This window comes from Hylobates moloch, unplaced genomic scaffold (genome assembly GCF_009828535.3).
Source record: "Hylobates moloch isolate HMO894 unplaced genomic scaffold, HMol_V3 SCAFFOLD_5, whole genome shotgun sequence".
NCBI classification, from domain to species: domain Eukaryota; kingdom Metazoa; phylum Chordata; class Mammalia; order Primates; family Hylobatidae; genus Hylobates; species Hylobates moloch.
The window spans coordinates 155,254,549-155,269,423 of NW_026652280.1; the positions used below are offsets into that span (position 1 = coordinate 155,254,549).

At 35.1% G+C, this 14,875-nt stretch overlaps 1 pseudogene; it reads left to right on the forward strand.

Annotated features, from left to right (window-relative positions):
- The first annotated feature begins 3,316 nt into the window (after nt 1-3,316).
- Nucleotides 3,317-4,089, forward strand: LOC116467988 (caspase-3-like; annotated as a pseudogene).
- The last annotated feature ends 10,786 nt before the right edge of the window (nt 4,090-14,875 follow it).

Consider the following 14,875-nt stretch of genomic DNA (forward strand, 5'->3'; position numbering starts at 1 on the left):
TGACAGTCTCTTGTTCAAAGTCCACAGGTAACCATAGTAGCAGAGTGGTAGTGACTTCATGCAGGCATAAGGCATCCTACTGAGAAGTAAATAAGCTACCTAGTTAACAGTATTGATTAGCTGTAATTACTTGACTCTGGTTTTTATATAGTCTCCCTTAAATTATCAAATAACCAAAATAAAGTGCACTGCAGTTCACTTGATCAATAACTGTAAAGTCAAAACAGATATTCTAAACTTTGCCTGCAACAAAATTATTTTATAAGTCAGCAATCAGCAAGAAGTTTAAAAGAGAAGTTGCCAGAGCTTCCTTCTCATTATGCCACCTAAAACAATTACCCTACTTTCTTTGTCTCTGGGCATTAATAAAAATATATTAATGTTTAATGATGATGGCAGTAGTAGCTAAGACTTACTGAGCACTAACCAGTTTGTACTTTACCTATGTTATCTCATTTAATCATCATCTTACAAGATTGTCTCATCTCCATTTCACAGATGGCGAAAAGTGAGCTTCAGAGTTGCCAAGTCAGACAGGGAATAATAAGTGTCATTCCCAGAGATCCCTAGCTGAAGCAGTCTTATTCTTGTGGAAACAGGCTTTCATAGTTTCATCAGTTGACCAATTTTCAAAGCTCTGTGAGTCATTTGTAGAGAAAACATCAGAACTATAAGAGCTAAGTCCCTCTAGGGGAGTACCCTTGTGCAAGTAATTCGATGAAATAATAATATTAAACACAATTTTTTCATTTGTTTATTGTCTGGGATATAAGTTTTGTGATGGCAGAAACCAGGTCTTTCATATTCAGAGCTGGATTATCTTGCCAGGCACATGGTAGGTGCTCAATAGTTGTTCAATGAGAGTGTGGGTAGACAAATAAATCATGTACTGTCAAAAATTATACATTTCATAGAAATATATTTGTTTTTTTATTTTAAATTGTTAAAGATGTACCTTGTAAACATATGGCTTTTTGAATGCCACAATATAGTGAATATAGCTTAAAAATGGAAATTTGCTTTTATTTAAGTGAACATATAGTAACACTATGTAAAACATCATTTGTCATAAAGAAAATATTCTTATAAATATTTCACATAATTTTAGATTTTGGAAAAATTTCAAAAAAAATAAATTAAAAAAAAAATTTCTAATGACCAAACAGCCAAAACAATCTTGAGGGAAAAAAAACAAAGCTAGTGGCCTCAAAAGTTCTGATTTTAAAATATATTTCAAAGCTATAGTAATCCAAACAGTAAGGTACTGGTAGAAAGACAAACATATAGTCCTGTAGAATGGAATAGAGCCCAAAAATAAGCCCTTTCATATATGGTCAAATAATCTTTGACAAACATGCCCAGGCTATACGATGGAGAAAGACTAGTCTCTTCAATAAATAGTGTTGGGAAAATTAGATATCCACATGACAAAAAATTAGTTAAATTCTAATTTTAAACTATATACAAAAATTAATTCAAAATGGACCTAGCCATAAGACCTGAAACTATAGAACTCCTGGAAGAAAACATAGGAAAAAAGCTTCATGACATTAATCTTGGCAATAATTTTTTTGGAAATGACACCAAAAGCACAGGTAACAGAAGCAGAAATAGACAAATGAACTACATCAAAATTTAAAGTGTGTGGCAAAGGAAATAAACAGTAGAGTAAAAAGGTAACTTACAAAATAAGAGAAAATCTTTGCAAACCATATATCTAAGTGGTTAATAACCAGAATATACAACTCAACAACTACTCAATAAATAACCTAATTAAGAGATGAGACTGGGCCTGGTGGCTCACTCCTGTAATTCCAATTACTAGGGAGGCTGAGGCAGGAGGATTGCTTGAGGCAGGAGGATTGCTTGAGACCAGGAGTTTGAGACCAGCCCTGGTAACATAGCGAAACTCTGTCTCTAAAAAATAAAAAATTAGTCAGGTTCAGTGATCTGTGTTTGTAGTCCCAGTTACTCAAGAAGCTGAAGCAAGAGGATTGCTTGACCCCAGGAGTTCAAGGCTGCAGTAAGCTGTAATTGTGCCACTGTACTCCAGCCTAGGCAACAGAGAAAGACCCTTTTTTTTTTGGTGGGGGGGAGGCGGGGGAAGGAAATGGACAAAGGACTTGAATAGACATTTCTCCAAAGAAGATATACAAATGCCCATCAAGCAAATGAAAAGATGCTAAACATCACTAATCATCAGGAAAATATAAATTAAAACCACAATAAGATATCACCTCACAATTGTCGGGATGGCTTCTATCAAAAAAAGAAAGAAAATAAAACAGAAAATAACAAGTGTTGGTGAGGATGTAAAGAATTTGGAACCCTTGGGAACTCTGTTGGTGAGAATGTAAAATGGTTCAGCTACTATAGAAAACATTATAGAGATTCCTTAAAATATTAAATATACAATCACCATATGATCCAGCAATCCCACTTCTGGAAATATACCCAAAAGAATTGAAAATATCAGAGACATATTTTTACACCCATGTTCATTGCAGCATTATTCACAATAGCCAAGAGTTGGAAGCAACCTAAATATATATATGACAGATGAATGGATAAATAAAATGTGATACACATAACATACAGTGGAATATTATTCAGCTTTAAAAAAAGAAAGCCCTGCCAAATGCTACAAAACCTTTAGGACATTACACTAACTGAAATAAGCCAATTATAAAAAGATAAATGATTCCACTTATATGAGATATCTAAAGTAGTCAACTCTTGGAAACGGAAAACAGAATGGTGGCTGCCAGAGGCAGAAAACATGGGGATAATGGAAGATGTTAACAGATACAGAGTTTCAGTTTTGCAAGATGAAAAAGTGCTATGGACCTGTTGTACAATGATGTACATACAGGTAATACCATTGTAATATAGGTACTATTATTACATATAGGTAATAGTATTACATATTACATATGTAATTACATATTTTATGTATATAAATATATTACATATATTACATATAGGTAATACTATTGTACTATACATGTAAAAATGGTTAAGATGGTAAATTTTATGTTTCGCCACATACAAAAACCCATATAATTGCCAACTTCTCATTATGTAAAACACGTATATTGTTTTTAAAACCAACCAATCAACCAACCCTCTACTTCGTTCACGTTTTATAAAAGATAGTACATTTTACAACCAAATAACAGACACAACCTAATCTCAGAGTAAAAGATAGTACTCTGGACTGGAGCTCACCTCTCCCAGCTGTGGGATGCCGAAGCCACGCAGATGCGGAGCAAAGCGGGCAGCTGCTGGCTGTGAGGAGACTGTGGAAGATATAAGGAAGTGCGTTATCAAAATATCCACAGAGAACACTGAAAACTCAGTGGATTCAAAATCCATTAACAATTTGGAACCAAAGATCATACATGGAAGCAAATCAATGGGCTCTGGAATATCCTTGGACAACAGTTATAAAATGGATTGTCCTGAAATGAGTGTATGTATTATATCATAATTAATGATAAGAATAAGTGGAATCATAAAAGCACTGGAATGGCATCTTGGTCTGGTACAGATGTCGGTGTGGCAGACCTCAGAGAAACACTCACAAACTCGAAATATGAAGTCAGGAATAAAAATGATCTTACATGTCAAGAAATTGTGGAATTGATGCACACTTTTTCTTAAGAAGATCACAGCAAAAGGAGCAGTTTTGTTTGTGTGCTTCGGAGCCATGGTGAAGAAGGAATAATTTTTGGAACAAATGGACCCGTTGACCAGAACAGGATAACAAGTTTTTTCAGAGGGGATTGTTGTAGAAGTCTAACTGGAAAACTCAAGCTTTTCATTATTCAGGCTTGCCATGGTACAGAACTGGATTCTGACACTGAGACTGACAGTGGTATTGATGATGACATGGCGTGTCATAAAATACCAGTGGAGGCCGAATTTTTGTATGCATATGAGACATCATTTGCTGATAAACTGAGACTGGAGTACCAAAGAAAGATAGAAGTGAGAGATGACCCGAAGATTCTTTACCAACTCAGTGGATTAAATGCCATTTACTATGATGGAGAACACTGTAGAAGGAGTATAATTGGAGGAAGGTGAGAAATAAGAAGTTCACTTTTGGTCACTTTAAATTTGAGATGCTTGTGCAACATCCAATCAGATATTAGAAGTAATCTATAGTTCAAAGAAAATTCTGAGCTGGAAAAATACTTTGGGTATAATCAGCAGATAGGAGTTATTAAAGTCTTGAAATGCAAGTGTGAGTATAGGTAGAGAAAAGAAGACATTGAGGACTGAGTCCAGGGTACTTCAACATGTAAAAGTCTGGAAGAGAAAGATAATACAGCAAAGGAGGCTTAGCAATAGTGGAATGGGGGACTTCATGGGGGATATCTTCAAAGTCAAGTAAAGACAAATTTTTGAGGAGAAAGTGAACAATTCTATCATGACCTCTTGAAATGATGACTGAATATTGACATTGACTTTGGCAATGTCAACATTGGAGGTCTTTGGTAATCTGAATAAGAGTTGTCTGTGTGCAGTGATGAGGAGTAAGGCTAAACTGGAGTCGTTCCCAGAGAGAACTAGAGGTAGAGAGAGGATCACATGTATCAACAATTTTTTCAGGGAGCTTCTATGAAAGGGAAAACCATGGGATCTCCACTACAGGAAGATGTGGCATCTTGGGATAATGTTTTATTTAGGATTATAAATGTTATATTATGTTTTTATGTGACTGGAAAAGAACTAAACATCGAGGAATGATAGTGGATAATTATAGAAGCAAACACTGTGAGTAGGCAAGAGGGGATTGAATGCAGTGCCTGAGGGGATGGTTTGACCTAAAATAGGCACATTGCTCCTCATAAACAATAATAGGAAGGCAGGCAGTGGCTATGAGCCCTGAAGGATGCAGGTCAGTGGATTTCATCGGATAAGAAAATTCTCTTCTGATTGCTTCTATTTTCTCAATAAAATCAGAAGCAAGTCCACCTACTGAGAATCTAAGGTTGAGAAAGGCAAAGGTTTAAGGACAGGAAAACTGTCTTCTCTGGAAGTAAGAGAAAGGCTGACTAGAGAAATGTAGTAGCATACACATTGCAATGTTTCATCCATGTCATTAACTTTACATAAGACAGTATGTATTTAGCAAAAAGGTAAAAAACCACCTGAGGATGAACTAAATTCCACCTGTTCCCGTTTCTGAGTAAGCTAGAATGTGAGGTCCATGAAGGAAGGGATTGTTGCCTACTTTGTAAAAAAAAAAAATCACTGTGCATAGAACATTGCAGACATAGTAGATGCTCAAGAAACATTTAGTGAATGAATTCATGAATGAGGAGGCACTGTATCTCTAGTTTTTGTCATTGCTACAGATGGTCTTCACACTCACAAATATTTACTTTCTCACCTTATCCTAGCACATTTTTAGTAGCACTTTCCTTATTTTTTTTAAATATATGGCCATTTTTAAGAAAGCATTTTGTGGTTTACATTCATCTATTTTTCATTCTTCAAAACGTTGTTTTGCAGTATCTAATGGACAGTTTAAAAGCTTCATGAACGAAAAGGCGCCTTTTGCCAAAATTAAGTGAATGCAAAAGAATGAAAAGTTTGGGCTGAGTTCAAAATTGTAAGCTCCTAAGGCAAATGAATGCACAAAACTTGTGGTTTTCATTTCCCATATTCTGATATTAAACATATGAAATTTGGGGACAAATTTCCAACGATAAAATGTTCCAAAGACTCTTAAACCCAAATCTTACTAAATAGCCTGACTAGCAATCGTATTTTTTATTTGAATGTGTTTATTTTTCTACAACAACAGTAAAAATTTTACTAAATCCCAGGCCATCTGTAATTATTTCACAGAAATGAATGGCTCTGTATGTTTATTGAGACTGCTACTCTTCAACCACTGGAGGATATTAATCTTACTCTTTCTCATAAAACTGTCTAACAAACATAAGAAAAATATAAAATTTTGCTAGCAAATACAGAAATGCAAGTAAAAGCAATAAGGCAGCATTTTCACCAGTTAAAAAGGTAATGAACATCACTATGTATTTAGGTTTTTCATATTGTTATGATTTTCTTAGGATACATTTTTCAGTATGGAATAATTGAATGAAAATCTGGAGGCCAGAGGCAGTGGCTCATGCCTGTAATCCCAGCACTTGGGGAGGCCGAGGCAGCGGATCACCTGAGGTCGGGAGTTCGACACCAGCCTGACCAACATGGCGAAAATCTGTCTCTACTAAAAATACGAAAATTAGCCAAGCGTGATGTCATGTGCCTGTAATCCCAGCTACTCGGGAGGCTGAGGCAGGAGAATTGCATGAACCCAGGAGGCAGAGGTTGCAGTGAGCCGAGATCGTGCCACTGCACTCCAGCCTGGGCAACAGAGTAAGACACAAAAAGAATGAAAGAAAGAAAGAAAGAAAAAGAAAGCAAGAAAGAAAGAAAGGGAAAGAAGAGAAAGAAAGTAAAAGAAAGAAAAAAAAAAAAAAAAAAAGAAAGAAGAAAAAAAAGAAGAAAAGAAGAAAGGAGGAAGGAAGGAAGGAAAGAAGGAAGGAGAAGGAAGGAAGAAAGGAAGGAAGGAAGGAAGGTAGGAGGGAAGGAAGGAAGGAAGAAGGAAGGAAGGAAATCTGGAAATACACAGGTAAATTACTTCAGAAAATGTAACAAATTACTATACTGAAAGCACAAATTTTATAACATCTTGCCATCATAGGCTTCTTGTCATTTAATTTTTTAAACTTAATATAGTAAAATTTACTCTTTTTGGTGTACATTCTATGAGTATTGACAAATGTATAGTGTCATGTAACCATACCACAATCAATATATACAACAATCCATCACCCCAAAAATGCCTCTTTGTATAGTCAACCCCTTCCCACCCAGCTCCTGGCAACAACTGATCTGTTCTCTGTGCTTGTAATTTGTCTTTTTCCACAATGTCATATAATTGGGCTTATACACTACTAAGCCTTTTGAGCTTGGCTTATTTCACTAACATAAGACATTTAAGATTCTTCCATATTGTTGCATGAACTAGTCATTTTTTTCCTTTTGTCACTGAGCAGTGTTCCATTTTGTGGATGTACCAAAGTTGAATATCCATTAATCAGTTGAGTTGTTCACAGTCTTTGGTGATTATAAAAAAAGTCACTGTAAATATTTCCATATGGATTTTTGTGTGAACCTAAGATTTATTTCTCTTGAGTTAATTGGCACTTTTTAGAAAAATTATTTATCATATTTATTTTATTGCATTTAAGTATCCCTGCTACAAATTCAAGTTTTCCCAGGGGATATTAGTACCCCAGTTTGAGAAACATAAGCTTAGGTAAAGCCATATCCAAGATAATTGTACATAAAACTCTGAGCACTTAGTTTAAATTTGGAAAGTGCTAGAGATACAAAGAAATCCTCAAATATAAAATTAATTGTGAAACTTTAAATTATTGAGACTAGTTAATGTGCATTTTTTTGTTTTTTAATAAATGACTCCAACTTTCAAAACTTAACTTTGAATGCTTCTATTGGTTATAGGGAAATATGTAAGAAGACATAAAAGGTTTTTGAATGTAAAGTTTCCAAAATAACTTGAAATTTGAATGATCAGTGTTAATTTCCAATAATCTTAATTCTAAAAATAAGATAATAATAATTGTCCTTGTCTATAAGAAGTTTACAGATGCACTGGGGTAGTTTATCTTGTGCTTGGAGAGTGAAACAACAATCCAGGACAGAAGGTTAAAAATAACAAACGAGTACAATAGTTAATAAGTACTAATGGAGTTCAGAGATGTAGGATACTTCATTTGAAGTTGCTGGCTTCTTCTATAACTGGTACACTTTGGAGTGTGAAGACAATTTAGACAGGCTTTTTGTATTGATTCTTTTCTCTGTCCTTGTAAAGAACTATAATGAGTTACAATGTCACCCAAGATAATTAGAATACCCCTTTGGCACTCAAATAGCAAAATATACTTGTCTTTGTATCCAGAGTACATCAAGTGTCCTCTTCTAAAACTGTCTGGTAGTATTACCCATATGATAGATTATATAATGCTGCTATTAAATTTGGAGAACATTAACAGAGGAGGATGAAGGACTAATGAGTCATTCCCAAGTAAGGCCATCTGATTCTATTTGTACAACAGACTAATCAAAATCAGATGTAGCTAAGTCTCAATTCAGATATAATTTTACAGGCGGAAAATAATAGTGTATTTTCACAATACCAAAGAGAATACACTTTCGGCAAGTTTTCCAAAATATGTTTACCTAGCATATCATATGAGAAAAAGTATCAGAGTTGAAATAAAAATATTTTTGCACCCAAAAGCACATAAACAAGCACATATGCTTCTTTTTGTTTCTCCCTCCCTTTCCCAGTTTTCTTCCTTCCTGCTACTTTGTCTCCACCCATCTTCCTTCCCATGGATACACACCACAAATGTGCACGAAGTCATCAAAAAAGCATGTTTATTTTTAAGCTTAGAACATTTGATTCCTAGACATCTAATCACCAAGAAGCATAAAACTATTTTATATTAATTACTAAATTTTAAATATGTGAAATATAGATAGATGATGATGGTGATAGATGATAGATAGATAGATAGATAGATAGATAGATAGATAGATAGATAGATTAGATGATAGATAGGTGATAGATAGATAGATAGGAGATAGATAGATAGATAGATGATAGATAGATAGATGATAGATAGATAGGAGTCAGCCCTCTGTATCTGTGGGTTGCACATCTGTGGATTCAACCAAATGTGGATCAAAAATACTTGAAAAAAATATATGATTGTAATGGATGAAACAGTTATAATACAGTGCAGTGTGCAATGAAAGAGGGAGAGTAATGCCTAGTGTGTAATGAGAGCACAGAGAAGTATCACCCAGCCCAGACTGAATTAGTAAAATCTCTAAAGGAGACAGATCATCCATGAGTTGAGTCTTGAAAAGGTAAGCAGAAGGAAGGCAATCAGATGACACAGCAGATAAGAGAAACTGATTTCGTGGAACTACAAGTGGTTTTATAAGGCTGCCATGTAAGCTGCATTCAGAGGTCTATAATAAACTGGAATTCACTTTTTTCATTTACAAGATTCCCAGTTTTCCAGTCCTAGCATATCTCTTCCCTCTCTACATATTCAGCATTTTTTTAAATTTATTATACTTTGTGTTCTGGGATACATGTGCAGAACGTGCAGGTTTGTTACACAGGTATACACGTGCCAAAGTGGTTTGCTGCATCCATCAATCCATCATCTATATTAGGCATTCCTCCTAATGTTATCCCTCTCCTAGCCCCCTACTCCCCAACAGGCCCTGATGTGTGATGTTCCCCTCCCCATGTCCATGTGCTCTCATTGTTCAACACCCACTTATGAGTGAGAACATGTGGTGTTTGGTTTTCTGTTCTTGTGTTAGTTTGCTTAGAATGATGGTTTCCAGCTTCATCCATGTCCCTGCAAAGGACATAAGCTCATCCTTTTTATGGCTGCATAGTATTCCATGGTGTATATGTGCCACATTTTTCTTTATGCAGTCTATCATTGATGGGTGTTTGGGTTGGTTCCAAGTCTTTGCTATTGTGAATAGTGCTGCAATAAACATACATGTACATGTGTCTTTATAGTAGAATGATGTATAATCTTTTGGGTATATACCCAGTAATGGGATTTCTGGGTCAAATGGTATTTCTGGTTCCAGATCCTTGAGGAATCGCCACACTGTCTTTCACAATGGTTGAACTAATTTACACTCCCACCAATAGTGTAAAAGTGTTCCTATTTCTCCACATCCTCTCCAGCATCTGTTGTTTCCTGACTTTTTAATGATCACCATTCTAACTGGTGTGAGATGGTATCTCATTGTGGTTTTGATTTGCATTTCTCTAATGATCAGTGATGATGAGCTTTTTTTCATATGTTTGTTTGCTGCATAAATATCTTCTTTTGAGAAGTGTCTGTTCATATCCTTCACCCACTTTTTGATGGGTTTTTTTTTTCTTGTAAATTTGTTTAAGTTCTTTGTAGATTCTGGATATTAGCCCTTTGTCAGACGGACAGATTGCAAAAATTTTCTCCCATTCTGTAGGTTGCCTGTTTACTCTGATGATAGTTTCTTTTGCTGTGCAGAAGCTCTTTAGTTTAATTATATCCCAGTTGTCAATTTTGGCTTTTGTTGCAACTGCTTTTGGTGTTTTAGACATGAAGTCTTTGCCCATGCCTGTGTCCTGAATGGTATTGCCTATGTTTTCTTCTAGGGTTTTTATGGTTTTAGGTTTTACATTTAAGTCTTTAATCCATCTTGAGTTAATTTTTGTATTAGGTATAAGGAAGGGGTCAATTTTTAAATGAACATGTAGTTAATTTATTTCCTCTGGAGGATTAAATTTGCACACATACCATCTCTGAAGATGCCGGTCATATTTGTGGTGAGTCAGGGAGTCATCCCTAAACAGGCTTTCTGTGGCAGAGCTTACCACTGCTCACCAATACCCTTTCTCTCCTCTTCTTCTTGGGCACACACCTAAGTAGCATTCTTTGGCCTCCTTGCTGGTAGGTTGGCACCATGTAACTAAGTTCTGGGAAAATTGAATGTGAATAAAAGTGATCTATGCTGCTTCCAAATCTGACCCATAAAAATATTCCACAGTCAAAGCTCCACTCTCACTTTTCCCATTCTATACTGATCTGAGATATTAAAGATGGCAATACCATGAGACGGAGGTGACCTGTGAAAATAGAGTCCTTCCAGTGATCCACACTGAACTGTGAATGAGCACAAAATAAGTCTTTTTTTTTTTTTTTTTTTTGAGACAGAGTCTCGCTCTGTTGCCCAGGCTGGAGTGCAGTGGTGCAATCTCGGCTCACTGCAAGCTCCACCTCCTGGGTTCAAGCCGTTCTCCTGCCTCAGCCTCCCGAGTAGCTGGGACTACAGGCGCATGCCACCATGCCCGGCTAATTTTTTGTACTTTTTTAGTAGAGACGGGGTTTTACCATGTTAACCAGGATGGTCTCTATCTCCCGACCTCATGATCCGCCCACCTCAACCTCCCAAAGTGCTGGGATTACAGGCATGAGACACCGCGCCAGGCCACAAAATAGGTCTTTAATGGTATTAAGTCACTGAGGTTTTGGGATTATGTGGTTAGATAAATCAACCCTAGCTCAGAGTATTCATTGCATCCTCTAAACTCATACTCTTTGGTATGTATTTTTTACTTGATTTTTTTGTCCTGACATACTGGATATTACAGTGTATCAGCATACCGTGCAACATGACTAATTTTTGCCACCTTCTTCATAGAAGTCTTAAAACCCACCACATAAATAGCTCCATACCAACTGATTTGAACTGAATGTCTGACCCACTATACACTTGCTCTGCACAAGAAAATCTCTTAGTTTCAAGCTGTTTTAAGGGTCTTTCAGAAAGAAAAAAATAATCCTGAAACTCTATGTACTATTTATGCCAAATACTAGGGATCTCTTCTTGGATATTGTTTACTATTTTGCTTAGTTATAGAAATACTTTTCTCACCTTTCTCTTCCGCTTCATTTCTCTGTAATAATCTTATGTTGTGACTTCTTTCAATAAGAAGCAACTTTTTACTAGGAATTTTAACATAATAAGTGAATTAATAATTCATTATTCTATGGTTTAATACAGGTTAATTATTTTCAACAAGAAAATAGCATCTTAAACTTTTATATTTAAGTTATTTGCATAAGAAAACTTTTAATAATAAAATGATCAATGCTTATTTTAAGACATGAAAAAAATACAAAGACATTTAAAGAAAAAATAATCTCTTTCGTATTCTCCCTTATTCCCACCAGGCAACAACCAAATTGAACATATTACTTTTTACCTTCAAAATTCACTTTATTCTATTTTTTTTTACAAAAGTTACCTAAACTTGCTGAAACAAGTAAAACAATGCAAAAATATATAAAGACAATAATCTTTTCTTTATTCTCCTTCCAATCTCACCTCCTGAGATTAGCCATGTTAATAGTGTGGTGTACTTCATCACAAAATTCTCCATGCTCAAACAACACAATACATTTTTTTATTTTTTATATAACATAGTTAATACTTGATCTCTAACTTGCTTTTATCCCTTAACTATGTATCCTGGATATCCATCAAAGACAGCAAATACAGATGTAATTCACTGTTTTCAATAGTGATCTAATATTCCATAATATGGATAAAACAGAAGTATTCAACTACTTGGTTATTGATAGATTTTTTTACTTTTTTTGCAGTTTCCTGTGTATGTGTATGTGGGGTGTGTGTGTGTGTGTGTGTGTGTATGTGTGTGTAACGGTAGTGGGAAACAGTTCACCACTACAAACAATACTTTCATAAACACACTTGCGCATAGGAATTACATTCAAAATATTTAATAGTTGGCATGGCAAATAAATTGAATAATCAGAACTGATATCCAATGAATCAGCTGGTACACCATATACCTATGCATAATTAAATTATCAGCTCTACTTTTTCATTCTTTCTTTTATATTGGTGCTTGCATTTTCATAGTATAGGTGCCCCCTAGACCATATTGTCCAGGTTCCAGTTTTCCCCTATATTGTGTATATTTGTGTATCAGGTGAGTATATTCTGCATGTAGGAAGGATGTAAATTGTGCTGGCTATAGAGAAGACTGTGGCAAATGTTCCCTAATCTGAAACTTCTTTACAATTTATGCATTTCTATAACAATTTTTGAATTGGCTTTTGTGTAATTGCAGAATCTGACTTTCAGGGTTATTTTCCAAAATTTAATTTTTGTTCAGGATCCAATTTTTAGTAAACAATTTAAAAATTCAAGACATCTTGCAATATTCTTTAGAAACTTTCTCAAACTATTTTAGTCTCCCTTTTAGTTTTTCCTTTTCCATAGTGTTCCCGAGAAATAAAATGCCCTTAGCTTGAATCTAACTCTTCTCTTTTGTCTTCCTAGAGCAGTCCATAATTGCATACCATACATCAGAAGAGGAAACATACCATATCTCATAAACTGTTAGGCTTTGATTTATTTGTTACAAAGATGTCAGTTACATATCTCTGCATAAATTGAATTTATATTTTCCTCACCTTCAGTTCTCTAAATTAACCAAAAAATAGCTCTGAATTCTTTTCTTTTAAAAAATGAATAAATGCCCTAAGAGATAGAAATGAAGAAAAATATTTATGGAGGGCACATAAAAAAGACAATAGACATCAGAAGTCAAACACCCTCATTTTACAGGTAAGGAAACTGGGGTTCAAGAAATTTCAACAACTTATATAAGGTAAAGAACTAGTGGAGAAAATGTAATGTACGGAATTTTTGCACATAAGGTGGCAATGAAATGCTTGGTTTGCCAGTTCTTCTTTAATAATAAATACAAGCGAAATTTTCACATCTAAACTTGGAGTGTGCCAAATAGTTTCTTCCTAATCTCATGTTTCAAAGTCCAGTTAATCTATGTTTTGGAGAGGGTGGGGAAAATATGATTAAAATTTTCCCATATATACAAGTCTTATTGCATTCTTTACCATCATCTCTGTTTAAATCTGTTAATATATTACTAACAACCCTAAAATAGAAATAAATATAGCCACTCATTGGAGAGAGTCAAAAAGCTGCTTTTTCTCTATGTAGTCTATATAAATTCAGCTTTCCTAAGTTAGTTAAAACAGACATTTTACCCCAGAATTACTTAAAATTCTCACTGATTGAAGCCCAAATTCTTTTTTATGTCCTCTATCTTGTTTTCAATCACCTGAATCCTTGAAGAATTGAGTGAAATTTTTTCTTCTTCACAAAGTTTATATCAACTGCAGTTCTGATACTGATGTGACATGCCAAGGAATGGGAAGAACTTGGCAAAAGTTGTTTTAGTAGAAAGTTGACCTATTGGAACATAAGGTTGTTTCACTAGGAAGTTGTTTTTATCCAGCACAATGAACTACCCTAATGTCTGGAACCACTAAGCCCCTCACATGTTAAATTACTATATGCATTAGATCTGCCATCCCATGCCTTTTAAATATGGCCATATATAAATATATTTGCTTATTTTCATGATGGTTAATGAATAGTATGTTTTCATCAGAAATAGATTTTTAAAGATTCAAAATGTGCATATTGCAATTTAAATGGCTTAGATGTAAACAGAACTGACATTAGACTTTACACTGCAGTGTTAGATGTTCGTTTAGCAGTTTCTCTCCCAGAAACATAGGAATGGTGCTACTTCTGTTCATGTCGACAAGCTCTAAGAGACACTGTTACTGGAGTAACTAACTAATAACTGGTTTTATCTTTCCCATGCATCAAGGACAAGTGAATAACCTTCACTAATAATAGCAGCTTATAAACACTGAGTTGCTGTAAACTTGACGTTAAAGTTTGCTCTCCTATTATGCCCTAATATCTGATTAAAAATCATAGTGTTGATAACCTTAATGCGTATAATCTACCTCCTTCCAAGAAGCACTGCCAATATACTGCCTAATTAGCAACACTGTCGCCTTTTCTTAGGAAACACAAAATCCATGCAATACCTACTTCCATTCATCCATGATAAGGCCATTAAACACCTCGCTGCCGGGGGAGGTTGAAATATCCTTACAGCTTACATGGCTATAACAAAAAATCCTCCCAAGTTATCAAGCATTTGATCAACTAGAAAACACTATCAGACCTTGGGTAAATTACAGGGAACCATCAATTGCACAGTAACAAATTAAAGTTAGCAAGGCAGAGACCAGAACTGAGGAATATTTAGGTGCAATGGCAGCCTCTGTTGGCTTGGAACTGGGCCAGACGGGAAATCAATCCTCCAAGA